Raw genomic sequence first — 20811 nt, 5'->3', positions numbered from 1 at the left:
ACTCACTGTAGGAATTATGTGTATGAGTCTAAGGAACTCTGGCATAGAAACCTTCCACTGATATAGACCAACAATTCATCGGTAGTTTCTAATCTTTGAGAGTTGCCTGGGGCACTGAAGGGGTTAAGTGACTTACTTGCCCAGGGTCAAACAGCTAGTATGTGTCAAAGGCAAGACTTGATCCCAGGTCTTCCTGACTCCAAGGGTCTATCAACTACACTATGGATTGTACTGTGGGAGTGGGAAGTATAAGTGGTGAATTTAAATACACATCCATATAGACACAAACACACACACTATTAACCAGGACTCTGAAATCAGTTCAAGTGAGTGAAGACATGCTGATGTGGCAAAGAGTTTTAAAATGCCAAGCAAGCAAGTGTAGACTTTTTTGCATTGCAAGGAGAGTTGTGAAAAGAGAAGTCCTCAAACCCCTGGTGATCCATTTGTTTTGCACCTGCCTGAAGAAAGAAATTACTCTCTGAAACTTCAACTTAGGTCCACAGAATTCCCATTGCCAAGTTATCACTTTTTAGAGTAATCCTTCATTCCTGACTCTGGGCTAGGTAGTCTTTTTGTGGACAGCTATAATTCTGTCTTTCTCCTCCCACTCACCGTCAACTTAATTCCAAGGATGATACTCACTTCTCCTCACCTCCCACTCAGTCCTCTAAAACCTGACTTCTGTTTCTCTTACTCTACTGGAAAGGCTCTCTCCAAGGTCACCAATGGCCTCTTCTCCATCCTCACCCTCCCTTACTTCTCTAAAGTACTTCCCACTTTCCACTAACTTTTCCTCCTTCATGATATCTTCGCCTCCATTAAGTTCCACCCTCTGCAGGATCTTTCCCTCACTCTGACTCCATCTTTCCTGTTACCTAAATCCTCTTCCTCCTCCTGTCCCCTAAATGTAGGAAGCCTCCAGCACTCTGTCCTTTACCATCCTTTCTCTCTTCTATGGCCTCAATTATTACCCCATGCAGAGGGTTCCAAAACTGGGATTTCTAATCTTACTCTCTCCCCTCTAAGGTCCAGATCTGCCCTTTCAAGTGCCAATTCAACTTACATAAAATTGAACTCATCATCTTAAACTTCTAAACCTACCCCTCCCAACTTCCCTATGTATCAGGGACTACAAATCTTTCCCTTCCCAGAACATAGTAGTTGCCTGAGTATATGGTCCTCCTCTAGATGTTTTGAAAAGCAGCCTTTCTTACAGGGGGCAGTTTGGTGGCAGCTAGGTGGCTCGATGGATAGAGCATTGGGCCTGGAGTCAGGAAGACTCATCTTCCTGAGTTCAAATCAGGCCTCAGACACTTCCTAGCTGTGTGACCCTGGGCAAGTCACTTAACCCTATTTGCCTCAGTTTCCTCATCTGTAAAATGAGCTGGAAAAATGAAATGACAAAACCACTCCAGTATCCTTGGCAAGAAAACCCCAAGTGCAATCATGAAGAGTCAGACATGACTGAAAAACAACTCAACAACTTTCTTACAGACACATAGAATTTGAGATTTGGAAAGCACCTCAGTAGCCATCTAGTCTAGGCCACACATGAAAGAAATCCCCACTATAACATGTCCAAAAAGTGGTCATCTAGCCTGCGACAGAAGACCCCAATGGCATGTGGAGGGGAGTACTCACTACCTCCCAAGGCAGCACATTCTACTGTAGTACAGTTCCAATTATTAAGGCTTTTCCCCTTAACATCAAACCTAAACTTGCATCTTTATAATCTCTACTCACTGTTCTTGGTCCTGTGCTCTGGTGCCAAACAATATAAACCTAATCCTTCTTTCATATATTTGAAGACAGCTGTCATGTCTTGAATTTTCTCTGTTTCAGGCTAAGGAGGCTGTAACAACATTGTTACTTGCCACTACTGTAGCTGTGTACAACCAATACACCAACACACAAGAGGGCTGCTACCACAGGTTCTTTGATCTGCTTTTCTAAGGAAAGTAACTTTAAGGCGTTAACAATTTTACTTTAATTAAATACACATATATCATTCACTTAGTTCAGGGGAAAAAGTCAGCACCCTGAACTTCAGAAAAAACACAAACAGAAATTACAAGCAGAAATTATATAAACAGAGCAAAATAACGCAAATCAGACAAATCAGACAGGCTTCTAACCGTCTGACCAAGATGTTACATACATAGTTACCTGAGAGAGAAGCACCAACATCTGGGTTTTCAAAGCTGAGGGGCTCCTTAATGGCTACCCAGAGTCTCATCTGGCCAAATCACATGAACACTCTTCCGGTGCATGAGCCCCCAAAACAAAATGCTAACCTCAGAGCATATATACGCTTCTTCAGGATCAGAGGGCATCACAACCATGTGACTCAAACCCATGTGCCCTAAGCTTTCCTGTCACTTAAGCAGGTCATCAAAGACTCCCTATTCAATCAAAGACTTTTGACTGAAACAAACGCAAGACTCAAAGGCACTTGAGTGCCTTAGTGCTGAAAAGCACTCTAGAACAAAAGACAACAAAAATCCAACTTTACTTGCCATTAGAGAGGCCCAGTTTCTTTCTATCATCAATCCTCATATGACATGGATACAAGGTCCTTCAACATCCTAGTTGCCTTCCTCTGGACATTTTCTGGTGTGGTCTGACCTAGGCAAGATACTGAGAGACTCTGGCTTCCTTATTCCTCGAAGCTATGTTCTCTTAATTCAGCCCAAGATCTCATTGTGTTTATTTCCAGACACATAACCTTGTTGACTTATTTGAGGCTTGTGGTCCTTTAAAGATCTAGATTTTTTTTTTTAAAAATTACTATCTTATACTTTTGAAGTAAATTTTTTTTTAAACCCATGTAAAAAAGTCTAATTTCAAGCCTAATCTCATCCAACTAGATTCACCCAAAGGCTCCAGTCTGTTTTGATCTTTGGAAATCTTGAATCTCTTATACAAACTGTGCTGTCACCATGAACTAATAAGGAATAGGGGAGAAAGACCCACTTATAAGGTGCAAGAGAAGATGGATCCTCTAGCCGCTTATGTGTGAAGTCTGGGACCATGTATCCACAGTACAAAAGAAGGAGCTAGAAATAGAAGCACCTTGGAATTGTGTTTTTGAGCTGTCACACAGATGGGCTGGGGAGTCTGAAGACAAAGAGCTGGTCCTCTATGAAAAGGAAAGACCTCCATCTGCTAGAAGCTGAGGAAAAATGCAAGAAATATAATTTGCAGCAGAACTTCGCAGAGAGAGAAAGAACAGCAATGGAGAGCATCAACTTTTGCCCTCCGCTAAGACCTAGAGAGAACTATATGGGTTGAAAGAGGCAGGCACATCAATACAAGACTGCAACAGACAACACAATGGGGAGCAATGACCAGCAATGCTCATGAAAGCGGCTGAATGCAATCCTGAACAAGCAGCCAGAGGAGTCACAAAGGTGAAGCAATAAGATGGAAGAGTAATCCTGGAGTTCCCACCAGTTGGGGCTGCCATCTGGAGCAGCACCAAAAATGGCTGAGACTACACAGGCTTTTGGAAGGAGAATCACTCCTTGGTGGTTATTGTTAGTTTCTACAGGCTCTGATACAAGTATAATTTGTTTCTGTTAACTTCTGCAAACATCTTCCTATTTTGGGCATTATCAGCCTATGTGCTTATTAAGGGAATTAGTGACCACATTCTCAGGGACACTGAAATGCTCAGATTATCTGGGTGGGGGCAAAAAGCCAAAAGAAGTGAAACATCCCTCAAAGTGCTCCCAGACCTTTCATGACAGGATCACCCTCCAACACAAGGATCATATCTAATTCTTCTGTTGATGGAATCACCATGTTCCCAGTTATCCGAACTGGACATTTTGGAGTCACCTTTGATGCGGCTTTCTCCTTACCATGGCTAATCTGTTGTCAAGGCTACTGATTCTACCTCCACAATATTTCTCATATCTGGTCCTTCATTTCCACTACCACTGACATAACTCTAACTCAAACTCACTTGGGCTGTTGTAACAGCCTTTTAACTGACCTCCTGGCCTCCACTTTCTCCCTTCCAGTAAGGGGTGTGCTGCATGCAGCCAGCTATAATGAACTTTGAGACTATTAAGTTTTCAGAAATCTGCAATGCCACAAATAAGGGCTTTATTGTTTTGATTGTCTAGACTTAAGAAACTATTAATAATGCAAATTAAACTTAAAAGTTCATGTGCATACATTTCCTGTCTAGTTGTCTCCCCACCAAAAAAAAAATGGAATCTAAGAAGGAATCAAAATTACCTAGCCGAGTTCCTTTAGAAAGTGGCAAGGTACACCTCAAATCTTTGTACCCTACCTAAGTACCTTGTGGATTTTTCTTCCTTTATTCAGTATCTAAGAGTGCCCTTCAGTACCCAGCCACCACAACATCGATTTTTGTGGTCTCTTAATTCCCATAGCACTGACACACTCTGCTACACATCAGCACTTGATTAATCACCACCTTTTAGTTGCCTTGTTTCTTCACACATCAGTTTTATCTTCCTAACAAAATTGTCAGCTTACCAAAGACAGATCCCCACCTTCTACTTCTTTTGTTTCCCCACTGTATTTATCCCAAGGAAATCCGGAACACAAGACCTACAGACTAGGCCTTTAAGAGACTAGCTAGAGGGTTCCCCCAGGAGCCAGCAAAAAGGGGGAAGGAGAGGGCCTTCCTACTCTTCTTTCACTTTAAAAATGGTTGTTACTCTCATTATATCATAATAATTTCCCTACATACCTTACTCTCCCCCTTCACTAGGTTCCAAACCCTCCCTTCTCCCTTGTAACAAAGAAAAATCATTGAGTAAATTCAAGCATACCACTAACCTTCTACAGGAGGGAGAAGTAGAAATCTCCCTCTCCTCTAGGCCACACCTTTGGAATAAAAGGGGCACAAGAGACTTGAAAGTAGAGGTCGGTGTAATGTTGAAATGGTTAACTATAGCATCAGGATTTCAAAGGGAGAAAAATGAGGCCAGTGCCTGGGTGATGGAGAATAGGGAGAGTGGAATGTCTGCCGGATGACAAATAGATTTAGGAGTCTAGCAGAGGGAGAGGATGGAAGACTCAGAGGCTGAGATCAGACTCACACACTGTCATATCTGGAAGAGACTGGAGATTATTTAATCCAATGTCTTCATCAGGGACAGTGAAAGAAATTGTGTCCCATAAAGAAGTGACTTATCCAAGGTCACACTGCTGGAGCAGCAATAGCTCTAGTCTATTCCAACCACTCCTGTCTCTGCCCACCTATATTATCTGATACTTTCCGGTCACTGCCTTATTACCCTTGGCTTCTCCCCATGTTGGAATTCTTCTGCGTGGAAACCCAGCCCCCACCAGACAGCCATTGCTATTTTGATCTCTCATCCAGTCAGGGAAAAATAGAAACTGTATTCACGCCTTTTTTTAAACCCTGCTTTGAGAACATAAAGCATAAGCTTAAAAAGATTCTTTCTCATATAGCTCCAGAAGCCTCAGCTAGATCCCAGCGATTGAATCTATCTTACTTCTCTCTGTGTCTCTAGCTAGATCTGTGTGTGTGTGTGTGTGTGTGTGTGTGTGTGTGTGTGTGTGTCTCCCCAGGCCCCACCTCTATACCTTACCTCTCACCCCTCATCAGTCTCCCCGTCCAGTCTCCACTCCTCAGTTGCTCATTGGTCTTCAGTTTCATGCCAAGTGTCTCTCCGCTCATTCCCATGTCTCTGCCCCTTCCACTCCCCATAAGCCTTCTCCTCCACGTCATGGGAAAGAGAATGCTGTCCCTTTTAGACCCTCAGTTCCTACATCTCCCAGGTAACTGGGTGCTGAAGACTCTTCCTGCCAGCAGAAACAATCTCCAGGGCCTGGCTACACAAGCCTGGGGGACAATCTAAAAAAGAGGATAGACTCAGTGCATGGACTATGTGTACTTCGAACTCCAAGTCTGAGAGTTTAGCTGGGACATACAGTGCATCAGGACTAATCTGGAGAGATAAGTTGAAGCCAGATTGTGAAGGGCTTTAAATGCCAGCCAGAGGACTACATTTTATCCTGGAGACAATAAGAAATCACTGAAGCTTTTTAACCGGGAAAGTAGCCTAGTTAGACCTGTGCTTTGGGAATATCAATGTGGCAGCTGTGTGGATTTGGAGAGGGGGGAGGGGAGGCTGGCTGCAGGAAGGGCAATTAGAAGACTGTAACAATAGGCAGAGGTGATGAGGGTCTGAACGGCAGTGGGGGAGGGGAATCATAGATCTAGGGCTAAAAGGGACCCCCAAGGCCATCTAGTCCAATCCCTCATTTTACAATTTACGGCATTTAAGAATAAGATGGCTGTGTGAGAAAAGGGGATAGATGTAAGAAATGTGATGGCAGAGATGTGTCCAGGCTGGTCAATTGTCTGATTATGTGTAGTGAATAAAAGTGAAGAGTTTGGAGGTTGTCGGCCTGGGTGACTGAAAGAACGGAGGAATGAGGGCACCTTCATTTGGCAGAGGAGGAAACTGAGGCGCAGATGTGAAGTGACTGATCTAAAATCACATAAACTGCATAGACAAGAGTCAAACGCTGGTCCAGAGCCAGTGTTCCTTCCGCTGTTCGTTTATACATAACATCAAAATAACCCAGTCAATTTGGTCGACTCAGTGAAAGGTCCCCATGAGACAGACTGGGTTTCGCATCTTCTAACTGGTTGCTGGGATGTGGCATAAACACAGGCCTAAATCGAAAAAAGGCTACTGCCTGAGGAAGTTTATGGCAAATCAACTGTCATCTAAGTTCGTGGTTATGTGGGTGAGCCAGGCGGAAGAGGAAGGGTTGCTCACTATTTCTCAAAAGGTCCAACCCAACCAGGAGATGCTTTCCCAGACTCCCAGTCCGAAAGAGCAGGGACCAAGTGCCAAGGCAAGTTTTGGGCATTGCTGATGTCCTCCCTCCCTCCACCCCGCAGCTGCAGCCAGCTGGGGGCACATGAGGGCATGTATGTGCTCCTTCCCCTCTTGCTGAAGCCCCGCACGCTGAGCAGGAGAAGCGCCCTGGTAAACACATCCCCCACGAGCAGCTGGGGGAGCCCAGTGGGCAGAAGTGGAGGGGAGTAGGACTTGCCCCTGCTGTTCCCTCCTTCCTCGAGGTGCCCAAAGCTGCCCCAAGGCTGGCGCGCAGCAGAGACCAGATCCTTGCTGCCACCGATCCCCGTGGCGCTTTAGGCTCCTTTTAAAGAGGACCCCAGATAATCCTGCCGCCCTGCTGCTTTGGGTTAGGCGGAAATAACATCTTGGTGTGCACAAAAGCTAAGAAAGCTCGGAGGAGGGGCGGGGGTCGAGCAACCCCTATGGAAAGAGCTCCCTTTCCAGACACGTCCTATCTCGCAGCGGAGGCCCGGCAGACCCTCCCCCCGCGGAGCAGAGTTGTCCCCTCCACCCCGCTCCCGCCCGCCCCTCGCTGCGTCTGCCTGCTGCGGCGCTCATTATCTCCCGCGGCCGGCTCTCCAAGTCGTGCTGCCGCATAATTAGGGTCTCCTTGTGCCTTGTCAGAGTAGCGAGCTCAATGACACACACAGAGGCCTCATCTTATCTTTTTTTTTTAATTTTCCCAACTGCAGTCACCTGGATTTTCTTTGAGGCTGTTTACAGGATAATTAATAACGTTTTGAGAGGTTTGGATCCGCTTTCAGTGACAGATCTTTGCTCATGACCATCATGAAAAAGATTTTCTCCGCCTTTGGAAAAAGCACATGGTGGATAATAGGTTATTTATGTGAACACTAAAAAGTGGGTTTTACTGCCGATCGTAAACAAGTCATGATTGTCTTCAGCTAGGAGGAAATAGAATGAAAATATCCTGTAAGTTCTGACTTGGCTTTTAAAGACTGATCTGAACGGGTGTTTTGTAACGTTTGTAACGTTTCAGTACAGTGGGGGAAGAATTGGGCATTTATAAAGCACCTACTGCATGCCCGACACTTTTGCAAATATTCTCCCGTTCGATCCTCACACGACAACCCTGAGGAGGTAAACTGAGATTGAACGATTTGCCCTAAGGCCACACAGCCAGTGTGGGGGGGGGGGGGGGGGGGCGGGGATTTGAACTCAGGTCTTCCTGACTCCAGGCCCAGTGCAATCCACTAAATCGCCTAGATGCCTCAGTCAAGGGTTGGGGGAGGGAGTCTGGAAAGGGATAGGCTTTCCTTGATTGGGGGGAGGGAATAATCGATAAGAAACCAAACCCACTCTATGCCCTGCACCATGCCGAATGTCAGAAATAGGAGAACAAAGAATGAAACAATACTACCAGGAAATTTACATTGTAGTGCCAGTGTGAAAAACCTAACCTGAAGTCATGGGAAACAAGAGTCCCAGTTTGACTTACCTAGGTCAATTTGTCCTTCAGTAGTTTTTAGGTCCTGTCAGACTCTCAGTGACTCCATTTGGGGTTTTCTTGGCAAAGATACTGCAGTGGTTTGCCATTTCCTCCTCCAGCTCATTTTACAGATGAGGAAACAGAGGCAAACAGGGTGAAGTGATTTGACCAGGGTCACACAGATTTGAACGCAGGAAGATGAGTCTTTCTGACTCCAGGCCTGGCACTCCATCCACTGAGCCACCTACCTGCCCTGACTAGGTCAGTGTGATGGGGTTTAGACTGGGAGCCTCCCTGAACTGTCCTTGAATTTTCCCAGTGGTTGAGGCATTTGCCTGAGGCCATAAACCTTTCATTATTGCTAGGCCCAAATCTCCAGGTTACTCTTAACCTAGCCTAGCCCTCCCTTGTCTGTCTACTTCCCACCCTTGATCCTATCAAAGTTTTTATGCCCAAATCTGTTAGCCTTAAACTAGCCTAGCCCTGCATAGTCCGTTATCTCCAGGCAGCCTTCAGTTATTTCCCACCCTTAATCCCATTTTCTTGGTTCCTGGAGTCTGACCTCACCCCAGTCCCATCAAGCTCCTCCTTAGACTCCTCCTCAAGACCCTCCCTAAACCCCTCTTCCCATCACCCCAGGACCACCCTAGATCCCTCCCACAGCCTTTCTGTATATAAGTTTCATCTTGCCTCCTGGAAAGTACTCAGACTCAATCTACCTCAGCTTGAATCTGGCCTGCGTGTGCAACATGAGCGTCACAAATGGTGAGATTTCTTAAGACTACCCATTATGGCAAATTTGTAATAAACTTTGTTCTTTGACTGTGAAAAGGCTTGAGTTGAATTCATTCAAGCAGGACCTGGCACGTTGGTGTTTGGGGTCTTGAGCATGAGGGGCTCTTTGACCTCATCAAATACACTGATATTTTGTGGATCTGTATACCCCCAATGGTGCAGATCACAGTCCTCCTACATATTCTTATACAATGGGACTCTTGTCCATATTCTCCCATAAATCACCCACATAGAGATCTGCCCAACATGGACCAGGGCAGTCCTCTAGGTCATGACCTAGATCTTGAAATATTTGTAAAGAGCTTAGCACATAGTAGGTACTTAATAAATGCTCATCTCTTTCCCTTCCTTTTGACATTGTGTGATTCATCTGCTGTCTCCTACACTGTTACAGGTCTAGCCCGTTCCCCTCTCCTGTCATGCAGCTCTTCTCTTTTATGTCCCTTCTGTGCAGTTCCTCATTAGTAATATGCTGCTTCCTGTTTACACCCACCACATATTTCATTGCTCCCTGGGCAACACAAAAATTTCAATTCTTCAAAGATTGTGGCATTCAATGATTCATAAGAGATAATAGCATCACTATAGGAATGTCAGTATTTAGTGTCTTGCCTGTCAAACTATGAGTTATTTTGTAGAACTAATTAAAATAATAACTGGAGAAACAAAAGCTCTAAAATCTCAAAGGAAATATGTGTGTATGTGTACATATTTGTTGATATTATTGATGTTCAGTTGACTCTCCATCACCCCTTTTCTGGGTGTTCTAGGCAAAGATGCTGGAGTGATTTGTGATTTCCTTTTCTACCTCATTTTACAGAAGAGGAACTGAGGCAAACAAAATTAAGTGACTTACCCAGGGTGTCACAACTAGTAAATGTCTGAGGCAGGATTTGAACTCATGAAGATGAGTCTTACTGGTTCCAAACCTAGTGCCCTATCCACTGCACCACCTGGCTGTCCTCTATACAGTGCACTAGCTAAGGAAGATTCAGAAGCAATCAAATATGGGAGCACAGTGTCTAATAAACTGAAGGACACAAAAGACTGAACTAAAAACTTCTTATGACCATGCTGCTCCCTCTAACAGAGCTAGAAATACAGAGACAAAAGTGAGACAATGCCTGCCCTCAAGGGGCTTTCATTCTAATAGGTCTGACATCCCAGATATAGAGGGAATTGATATTAATGAAGAGGTTAAAGCAAAATGATGATGGTTAGGAACCATAGGTTTCTAGGGGTGCTCGAGACCCCAAAATACATACACGCTGGGTCCTGCCGAAAGAATTCAACTCAAGCCTTCTCGGCCAAGGGAAAAGACAAAGTTTATTAGGGATTCACCATAATGGGTTGTCTTAAGAAATCCCACCCTTTGTGACACCTGTTTCCACAAGTGGGCCAGATTCAATCTACTGAGCTAGATTGAATCTGAGCGCCCTCATGGAGGCAAGATGGAGATTATATACACAAAGATTGTGGGAGGGATTGAGGGGTGGTCTGGGGTGACTAGAGGAGGGGTTTAGGGAGGGTGTTAAGGAGTGAGTCTAAGGAGGATCTTGATGGGACTGGGGTGACTAGAGGAGGGCTTTAGCGAGGGTCTTGAGGAGGTGTCTAAGGAGGTCGAGATGAGGTCAGACTCCAGGAACCAAGAGAATGGAATTAAGGGTGGGAAGTAGCTGAAGGCATGGATATTGATAGTATCAAGGGTTGGAAGTAGCTGGACAATAAAAGGTAAGGCTAGGTAGAGATTTGGGCCTAATGATAATGTAAGGCTTATGGCCTTAGGGGAAGGCCAGATCTAGTTGGAAGATTCAAGGAGAGTTCAAGGGGGCTCCCAGAGACTGTATTCCAGATTCAAGGGGGTTCCCAGAGACTGTGCCCTCATCATTAACATATAACAATAATAAATGTTGGTGGCCCTGGAGACTGGGATTCGTGCCCTCTCCCTGTACTAAGTCCCTTCTCAGCTTTGGCCTTTGAGAGAAAAAGGGGTTGGGTTCCTTTTCCCATACTCTTTGTTCTTTCTATCCCAACTCTAAAGAAAACTACTTAAAGTTTAGGTCATGTATCAGATCTCCCCAGTCATGGCATCTGTTCCCTGATGTCATGGTCCTCTTGGAGAAGGAAGGACAAACAACAACCTCTGTGAGTAGAAAAGGAGTTGTCCACTGGGGAACAAACTGGAACAACTGCAACACACCTTCCTCCCTTCCTTCTTTCTTTCCTTCCTTCCTCCCTTCCTCCCTCCCTCCTTCCTTCCTTCCTTCCTTCCTTCCTTCCTTCCTTCTTTCCTTCCTTCCTTCCTCCCTCCCTCTCTCTCTCATTGCCATCCTTCTTTCTTTTCTCTTTCTTTTTCTTTCTTTCCCTTCCCTCTGTCCTTTTAGAGTATTACACCCTTATATGTGGGCCTTACGCCCAAAGGAAATGTAAATTTTAATCTCGGAACCCTTTTTTGTTTGTTTGTTTTTTTCTTTCTTAAAGACCAGCCTTATTGATTGACAAACAATAAGTCCCAGGCTAAGCCCTATCTGGTCATTGTTTGGGCCCTGGTTGGCTCAGAATGAATACAAATAACAATTGTTATTGTTTTGGCCAGAAACCCTGAGGATCTTCCCCTCCCAGATCAATTCCCCCACCCACACACACTAGGTAAAGAGGCCATTTTCTGCCTCATTTTTTACTAAGCCTTAACCACTGAATGGGCTTTGCCTCAGTCCATCTGAGACCTGTAAAAGACCTTAGCTTGGAAAGGCCAGGGTCGAGACCAGCCCCAGGTCAGTGTCTTGGCCTTCCTGCCCTCTACCGTAGCCAAGTCATGTCTTCCTACAGCCAAGTGGCTGTGGTGACCGGGAGTAACAAGGGCATGGACTTCACCATCTTAACAAGATCTGTGCAGGAAATTCCCAGGGGACTTGATTCTCACCTTCAGGAACCTGACCCTGGGCCAGGAGGCTGTGAAGAAGCTGAAGGAGGAGGGACTGAACCTTGTTTTCCACCAGCTGGACATCAACGCCCTGCAGAGCATTCAGACCCTGTCGGAATTTCTCAAGGAGCAGTTAAGGGAGTGTGGGTGTGCTGATCAACAATGCTGGAGTGGCCTTCAAAGTTGCTGATACCACACTTTTTCCTGGTCAAGCTGAGGTGATGATGCAAACCAACTTTTTTGGCACCAAAGCTGTATCTGCAGAATTACTGCCTCTGATAAAACCCTTAGGTAGAGTGGTGAATGTTTCTAGCTTTGTGAATTTACGTTCTCCTAAAAGCTGCAGCCCAAAACTATAGCAGAAGTTTTGGAGTGACACAATCACAGGGGAAGAATTGGTGGGGCTCATGAACGAGTTTGTGAGAGATACAAAGAAGGGAGGGCATGAGAAGGAAGAGTGGCCTAACACTGCTTATGGAGTGTCCAAGATCAGAGTCACTGTCTTGTCAAGAATCCATACCAGGAAACAGAATGAGCAGAGGAAAGGTAGTAATATTGTTCTGAATGCCCACAGCCTAGGATGGGTGAGAACTGACATGGCAGGACCAAAGGCTCCCAAAAGTACAGAGGAAGGACCTGAAACCCCAATTTGTTTGGCTCTTTTACCCCTAGGTATTACAGAACCTTATGGCCAATTGGTGTCAGAGAAAAAGGTTGAAAAACAGTAAACTTAATTTGTGAATCCATTCTAGTAATACTTGAGTGCTACACATCTTTGATTTGATTTAAAAGTGCATTTAGAAAGAAATAAAAAGGGGGTGGAGCCAAGATGGCAGCTGGAAAGCAGGGACTGGCCTAAAGCTCTCCCCCCAGGACCCTCCAAACACATATAAAAAATGGCTCTGAACAAATTCTAGAACTACAGAACCCACAAAATAGCAGAGGGAAGCAGGGCTTCAGTCCAGGACAGCCTGGATGGTCACTGTTAAGGTCTATCGCACAGAGCTGGGAGCAGAGTGGAGCAGAGCCCAGCGTGGGTGGCAGCAGGACCAACCAGACCAGGAGCCAGGCAGAACAGGCCCTAGTGCCCTGAATCAACGAGCTGTGGCAGTTACCAGACTTCTCAACCCACAAACACCAAAGACAACAGAGAAGGTTAGGGGGAAAAAAAAACTGTGGGGACAGAGTGAAAGGAGTTCACAGTTGGGCCACAGCCCCAGGGGCCTTGGAGGTGGTGCAGCTACAGAACTACAGCTGCAGTTGCTTCTGGCCCCAGGCCCACCTGGTGGGAGGAATTAAGTGGTGGTTCAGAGCGGGAGTGCAGAGCCTGTTTAGATCTGAGTCTCAGTCTAGGTTGGCAGTTCTTGGGGGAGGAGGAGTGCTGGTGTGGCAGAGCTTGCTGTGTAGAAAAAGCTCTGAAAACAACAGCACAGCCCCTCAAGCTTGGGACAAAGTACTCTCTACTCTACAAGCAGTCATGCCCGGATGGAAAACTCAAGGGTCAAGTAGTTGCCTGGAAACATGGCCAGGCAGCAAAAATGCATTCAGATTCAGTCTCAAACTTTGGAATCCTTCTTTGGTGACAAGGAAGACCAAAACATACAGACAAAAGAAGTCAACAAAGTCAAAGAGCCTACATCTAAAGCCTCCAAGAAAAACATGAACTGGTCTCAGGCCATGGAAGAGCTCAAAAAGGAGTTGGAAAAGCAAGTTAGAGAAGTAGAGGAAAAATTGGGAAGAGAAATGAGAAGGATGTGAGAAAACCATGAAAAACAAGTCAATGACTTGCTAAAGGAGACCCAAAAAAATATTGAAGAAAATAACACCTTAAAAAATAGACTAACTCAAATGGCAAAAGAGCTCCAAAAAGCCAATGAGGAGAAGAATGCCTTGAAAGGCAGAATTAGCCAAATGGAAAAGGAGTTCTAAGAGACCACTGAAGAAAATACTACCTCAAAAATTAGATTGGAGCAAGTGGAAGCTAGTGATTTTATGAGAAATCAAGATACCGTAAAACAGAACCAAAGGAATGAAAAAGTGGAAGACAATGTGAAATACCTCATTGGAAAAACCACTGACCTGGAAAATAGATCCAGGAGAGATAATTTAAAAATTATTGGACTACCTGAAAGCCATGATCAAAAAAAGAGCCTAGATATCATCTTTCAAGAAATTATCAAGGAGAACTGCCCTGATATTCTAGAGCCACAGGGCAAAATAGAAATTGAAAGAATCCACTGATCATCTCCTGAAAAAGATCCCAAAAAGAAAACTCCTAGGAATATTGTTGCCAAATTCCAGAGCTCCCAGATCAAGGAGAAAATACTGCAGGCAGCCAGTATTTGAGTATTGTGGAAACACAATCCGGATAACACAAAATCTAGCAGCTTCTACATTAAGGGATTGAAGGGCTTGGAATATGATATTCTGGAGTCCGATGGAGCTAGAATCAAAACCAAGAATCACCTACCCAGCAAAACTGAGTATCATGCTCCAAGGCAAAATATGGATTTTCAATAAAATAGAGGACTTTCAAGCTTTCTCAGTGAAAAGACCAGAGCTGAATAGAAAACTGACTTTCAAACACAAGAATCAAGAGAAGCATGAAAAGGTAAACAAGAAAGAGAAATCATAAGGGACTTACAAAAGTTGAACTGTTTTGTTTACATTCCTACATGGAAAGATGATGTGTATAATTCATGAGACCTCAGTACTAGGGTAGCTGAAGGAAATGTATATATATATGGAGAAAGAGAGAGAGAGAGAAAGAGAGAGAGAGAGAGAGAGAGAGAGAGAGAGAGAGAGAGAGAGAGAGAGAGAGAGAGAGGGCACAGGGTAAGTTGAATATGAAGGGATGATATCTAAAAAAATAAAATCAAATTAAGGTATAAGAGAGGATTATATTGACAGAGGGAGAAAGGGAGATATAGAATGGGGTAAATTATCTTGCATAAAAGTGGCAAGAAAAAGCAGTTCTTTAGGAAGGGAAGAAGGGGCAGGTGAGGGGGAATGAGTGAATCTTGCTCTCATCGGATTTGACCCGAGGAGGGAATAACATACACACTCAGTTGGGTATCTTACCCCATGGGAATGAAGGAGGAAGGAGATAAAAAAGGGGAGATGATAGAAGGAGGGCAGATGGGGGAGGAGGCAATCAAAAGCAAACACTTTCGAAAAGGGACAGGGTCAAGGGAGAAAATTGAACAAAGGGGGATACGTTGGGAAGGAGCACAATATAGTTAGTCTTTTACAACATGATTATTGTGGAAGTGTTTTGCATAATGATACGCATGTGGCCTATGTTGAATTGCTTGCCTTCTTAGGGAGGGTGGGTGGGGAGGGAAGAGGGGAGAGAATTTGGAACTCAAAGTTTTAAAAGCAGACGTTCAAAAAAAAAAGTTTTTGCATGCAACTAGGAAATAAGATATACAGGCAATGGGGCATAGAAATCTATCTTGCCCTACAAGAAAGTAAGGGAAAAGGGGATTGGCAGGAAGTAGGGTGACAGAAGGAAGGGCTGACTGGGGAACAGGGCAATCAGAATATATGCCATCTTGGAGTGGGGGGAGGGTAGAAATGGGGAGAAAATTTGTAATTCAAACTCTTGTGAAAATCAATGCTGAAAACTAAAAATATTAAATAAATAAAAAAATTAAAATTAAAAAAAAGAAAGAAAAAGTACATTTTGTACCTTTACTAATTGTCACAGCTAAATCTTATGAGGTGTTCTTTTTGAGTTGCCTACTAATTATGTGAGAGATTTTGTAATGACTGAGATTTGTAATGACTAAATAATTTGTAATGTAGGAAAAATATGTGAAATGGAATAAAAAATCTGCAAAAAACATAAATCAAAAAAAAAGAAAAGGCCAGAGTCCTCCACTGCATCCTGGGTCATCTCCAGTTGTTCTGACCTATGTCTTGTCACTGCACCCAGATGGCTCAGGAGGAGAAAGTGAGATTGGTGACTTTGCACAGCCTACCACACTTAAATCCAATTCACTTGCATGTATCATGGTGTTGCACTTTCATGGTGTGTTGGTGGCATCATCTCAAAGAATTCAGAGTCAGACCACCTCCCTTCCAAGTATGGGCATTGTAGCAACAATTTGACTAGCAGCTGTTGTGGGGTGTAAGACCCACCAAGAGCAGCAACAAAAGCTGCCAGCACAGGTTCTTTAGATCTGCTTTACTAAGGAAAGTAACTTTAAGGGGTTAACAATCTTACTTTAATCCAACATACAAATATCATTCATGTAGTTCAGGAGGAAAAGCCAGCAACCTGAACTTTAGAGCAAATACAAACAAATTACAAACATACACAATATAAACAGACCAAATCACAATTCATAGTTACTAGGAGGGCATCAACATCTGGGTTTACAAGCTGGGGGACTCTTAAAACGGCTGCCCAGAGTCCCAAGCCACTCTTCCAGTGACTGAGAGCCCCAAAGGAGAACGCCAACCTCTGGGTTTATATATCTTGTTCAGGGTCAAAGGGCATCACAATGTACGACTCAGACCCACGTGACCTAAAAGCATCACAAACATGGGACTCAAACCCACATGGCCTAAAAAGTCTCTGGCGTCACAAACATGTCAGTCAAACCCATGCAAACCAGGCTTTCCCTTGAAGCAAGGAGGTTATCAAAGACTCCTGATTTAATTAAAGAAACAAAGGCCAGACTCATCAAGGGCATTTGATTAAATAAGTGTTCCAAAAGAGAAAACAGTAAAAAAGTTCCACCTTAATTAATATTACAGGCATTTATAGAGGATTGACACCCCTCAGAAGTGTGATAGGTTCCAAGATGAACCAGCAACTTCAGAAAAAGCAAGATGGATTTTTATAGGGTAAAGATATAATTACATTACAGAAATTATGAATATTAAAAAGGCAAGAGGGGTTTGTTAAGGGATTAGGTAATAGCGGAGGGGTCTCTTCTATGGCTTAGTGGTCAGACATCCTGGTTGTGCTGCCCTCTGATTGGCTAGCTATTGTGACCCCATCTGGTCAAGATGGATAGTTAGGTATTCAGGTCCTGTAAATGTGATTGTGGTTGAGTACAAGAATACATTTGTTCAAATATGTGAATTGTATCTGGGGGCAGTGGCTCTATTGAGTCTGGGGCCTATGGTGTCGTTAAAGCCAGATTGTGTGGTTAAACCTGGACATGCATGCTGTTCAGTGAGGCCCATGAGGAAGTTAGAATATTGGGACTGGAGACAGCTTCATTAGGACTCTGTCATTCCCCCACCCACCCTTGAAGAGCTGGGGCCCAAATTCATTTGGGAAAAGGGACAAAGGTCTCTGGTTCTGTAGCATCTTCAGCTTGGTGAGGGAAGTTGAGCTATCCATTTCATCCTCTGCTGTCCCCTTTTTCTTTTGCCTTCAATCTTTCCCAACATCAGAGTCTTTTCCAACGAGTCCTATCCTCTTGCTATGTGGCTGAAGTATTTAACCTTCAGATTCAGTATTTGAACTTCCAGTGAAGAGCCTGAATTAATTTCTTTAAGTATTTACTGATTTGATCTCCCTGATGTCCAAGAGACTCTCAAAAGTGTTCATTGTGTGAAATTGTCAATTCTGCAGCACTCAGCTTTCCATATAGTCCAACTATCACAACCACATATTGCTACTGGAAAAACCACAGCTTTGACTATACGAACCTTTGTCAGCATGGTGATGTCTCCAGTCTTTAGTACACTGTCCAGATCTGCCATAGCTTCCTTCCAGTGAGCAAGCATCTTTTAATTTCCTGGCTGCAGGCACTGTCTGCAATGATCTTTGAGCCCAGGAATATAAAATCTGACACTGCTTCCATTTCTTCTCCCTCTACTTGCCAGGAAGTGGTGGGACCAGTTGCCATAATCTTAGTTTTTTTGATGTTAAGCTTCAAGCCAGCTTTTGTAATCTCCTTTTTCACCCTCATCAAGAGGCTTCTTAATTCTTCACTTTCTCCCCTCAGAGTGGTATCCTCTACATGTCTGAAATTGTTGATAATAGTAACCTAAATTCTGGCTTCTGATTCATCCAGCCTGGCATTTCACATCATGTATTCTGCATATAAGTTAAATAAATAACATGACAATAAACAGCCTTACTCTACTCCTTGTCCAATCTTAGGCCAATCTGATGTGCCATCCATGTTCAGTTTTCTTGGCAAAGATACTAGAGTGGTTTGCCACTTCCTTCTCCAGCTCATTTTACAGATGAGGAACTGAGGCAGATGGGGTTAAGCGACTTGCCCAGGGTCACATAACTCTTAAGTGTCTGAGGCTGAATTCGAGGTCAGGTCTTTCTGACCCTAGGCCCAGTGCTCTGTCCACTGCACTACCAAGCTGCCTCAGTCATCAGGTTCATCTAGGTCAACACCTACCCTCATTTTACAGGAAACTGAGTCTCAGAGTATTGAAGTGACTGGCCCAATGTCACACAGGTTGTCTCTGATACCAATCTCATTGCCATTTCCACTATCACATGCCCCTCCCATGCTGGATAGATAAAACCCAACACTTTTACTTGAAATATCATTAAAGATGCCCTCCAGAAGAGGAACACAAGCGATTTAAAAGAGAAATGAAGAAAGAGAACATTAATCTCGCTGTACCACACAACTACTACAAAGTAGTAGGGGAAAACTAGTAAGATTCCTCTCTCTTCCTTCCAAACCACAAAAGAAGAGCAAGGGACTCATTCCAAGACTGGAATCCAGCAAAATCCAGGAATATTTAAATCTCTTCCAAGATATTTCCCAACCTTAAGTAGCTAATTCCAGACCAGCTCCAGGATTCCTTTGTGTCTCCTGAAAAACTCTCAGAATACTAATAACCCCTTACATTTGGCCCACATGTCATCCTACAAAACATTCTCTTGGATTTAGTGTCATTTAATCTTTGAATCAAACCTAAAGCAGGGAAGGCCTAATATATTAGCTACATTTTACAGATGTGTAAACTGAGGCATACAGAAAAGACGTGTGAGAGTCATCATGGTATTAAGGAAAAACCACAAGGCTCAAAATATTGAGTCAATTCTACCACTTACCAACAGTGTGACCTTAGATAACATCACCTTTACTTCTATGAGGCACAGTTTCCTTATCTGTAAAAATGAAGACGTTGAGCTAAGTAATCTCCAAAGTCTCTGGTATTTCTACCACAAACCAGCTGGCATCTGTCTCTAGCTTCCTGATTTTCACAACTGTAGTGGGCCTAGGCAAGACCGTAACACACACGTATGAGTCGGGCGTTTATATAGCCAGCTCCCTATCTGTCTCATGGGTTCCAGTCCCATGTTACTAGCTGCCTATTGAATATCTTTTCCTGACAGTCCATTAGCATCTCAAACCCAAATGTCTGCTAAGGGAGGAAGCTTTAATGCAATGGGCCCTTGAAACAATAGGTCTATACATTCACTTTGGGCTGAACAGTTGTCTATCCAGGCTGCTGCCTACCCCAAGCTGGGCCTCTTCAGCTAACCATTGCTGGCGTCCCAGAGCTTGGCTGGCCAATTCACCCATCCCCCAATGACTGGAGGTCTTGTAGTGAGGGGTAGTCCTTCCCAAGTCCAATGGGATGCGTGGGCACCTAGAGCCTTTACAAGTGAAGGGTGGAACTCTTGGGAAGGAAGGGGCCTCATCAGTGAGGGGATTTGAACAGAAGGGCTTTGGCCACTAGCATATTGAGGATGGTTAGCTGGTTCAGACTGTCAGTTTCTTGTTGTATACCTTGAAAGAAAGAATCCGGTGCTGGACTGAGACTCGGGAAGATCACAGTTTAGATCCTGCCTCACATTGGATTGCTAGCTGTGTGACCCTGGACAAGCCACTTAACTTCTCAGCCTCAGTTTCCTCATCTGTAAAATGGAGATAATAATAGCACCTACCACCCAGGGCTGTGCTAAGGAAAATAAGTTACCAGATGTAGCATCTGCAAACCTGAAAGCACTCCACAATGCTAACCACGGCTATTATTGTTCTTGCTCTCTAATAGTTTGCTATCCAATTATTGCTATACAACAGCTTTTGGTTTAGCACTGGCGGGCTCAATCGAGCCCTGAGACAACATGTCCAAAGCAGAACTCAGTGCCTTTCCCCTTAAACCTACTTTAGGCTCAACATCTTTGTTCTGGTCATAGATGCTACCATCCTTCCAGTCATCCAGGTTTACAAGCACAGAGTCATCTCCAGCTCTTTCCTCCCTCTCACCTCTCATATATTAGACCAGTTACCGGATCTTGCTGGTTCTATCTCCATCATTTCTCTCTTCCTTCCATCCCCTCCACAGCCACCACACAGGTTTTCCCCCGCCCTCTAATCTACCCACCATTCAGCTGGCAAAATAATCTTCCTATTACAAGGGTCTTGCTAATGTCAATGTCAGTAGTCAACTTAATTCTCAATAATCTTCAGAGGCTTCTTATTGTCTCTAGGATAAAATACAAGCAATTTTTGAAAAAAAAATTTTATATATTCATAACCTGGATTTAAGGGCAGCTAGGCAGCACAGTGCCATGCATGGTGTCAGGAATACTCAGTTTAAGACCATTGTTAATAGAGTTTAATAGACTTTGGAGTTAATAATTAATAATTAAATAATTAGAGCTAATAGCGTTTAAGTGACTTGCCCAAGGTAACACAGTTAGTAAGTGTCTAAGGCAGGGATTGAACTGGAGTCTTCCAATGTTCTCTTCCCTGCACTATGCAGGCTGCATCAATCTCATCTCATGCCAAATGGGGATAATACTTGCATTACCTCCC

The 20811-nt window shown here is 44.0% G+C and overlaps 1 long non-coding RNA gene and 1 pseudogene across 1 annotated transcript in view; one reads left to right on the top strand and one right to left on the bottom strand.

Moving 5' to 3' along the window:
* LOC118835629 overlaps nucleotides 1–5834 on the bottom strand; it is a 33693-nt gene extending 27859 nt beyond the window's left edge. The window contains exon 1 of the long non-coding RNA XR_005009511.1: nucleotides 5598–5834. This is a non-coding gene — a long non-coding RNA (uncharacterized LOC118835629). The remainder of the gene's footprint in view (nucleotides 1–5597) is intronic.
* Nucleotides 5835–11941: 6107 nt separating this feature from the next.
* LOC118836887 lies at nucleotides 11942–12777 on the top strand (annotated as a pseudogene).
* The last annotated feature ends 8034 nt before the right edge of the window (nucleotides 12778–20811 follow it).

The sequence above is a fragment of the Trichosurus vulpecula genome, chromosome 2 (genome assembly GCF_011100635.1).
Source record: "Trichosurus vulpecula isolate mTriVul1 chromosome 2, mTriVul1.pri, whole genome shotgun sequence".
NCBI classification, from domain to species: Eukaryota; Metazoa; Chordata; class Mammalia; order Diprotodontia; family Phalangeridae; genus Trichosurus; species Trichosurus vulpecula.
The sequence above is the reverse complement of the archived record's forward strand: the minus strand, read 5'-3'. Positions and strand labels throughout refer to the sequence as shown.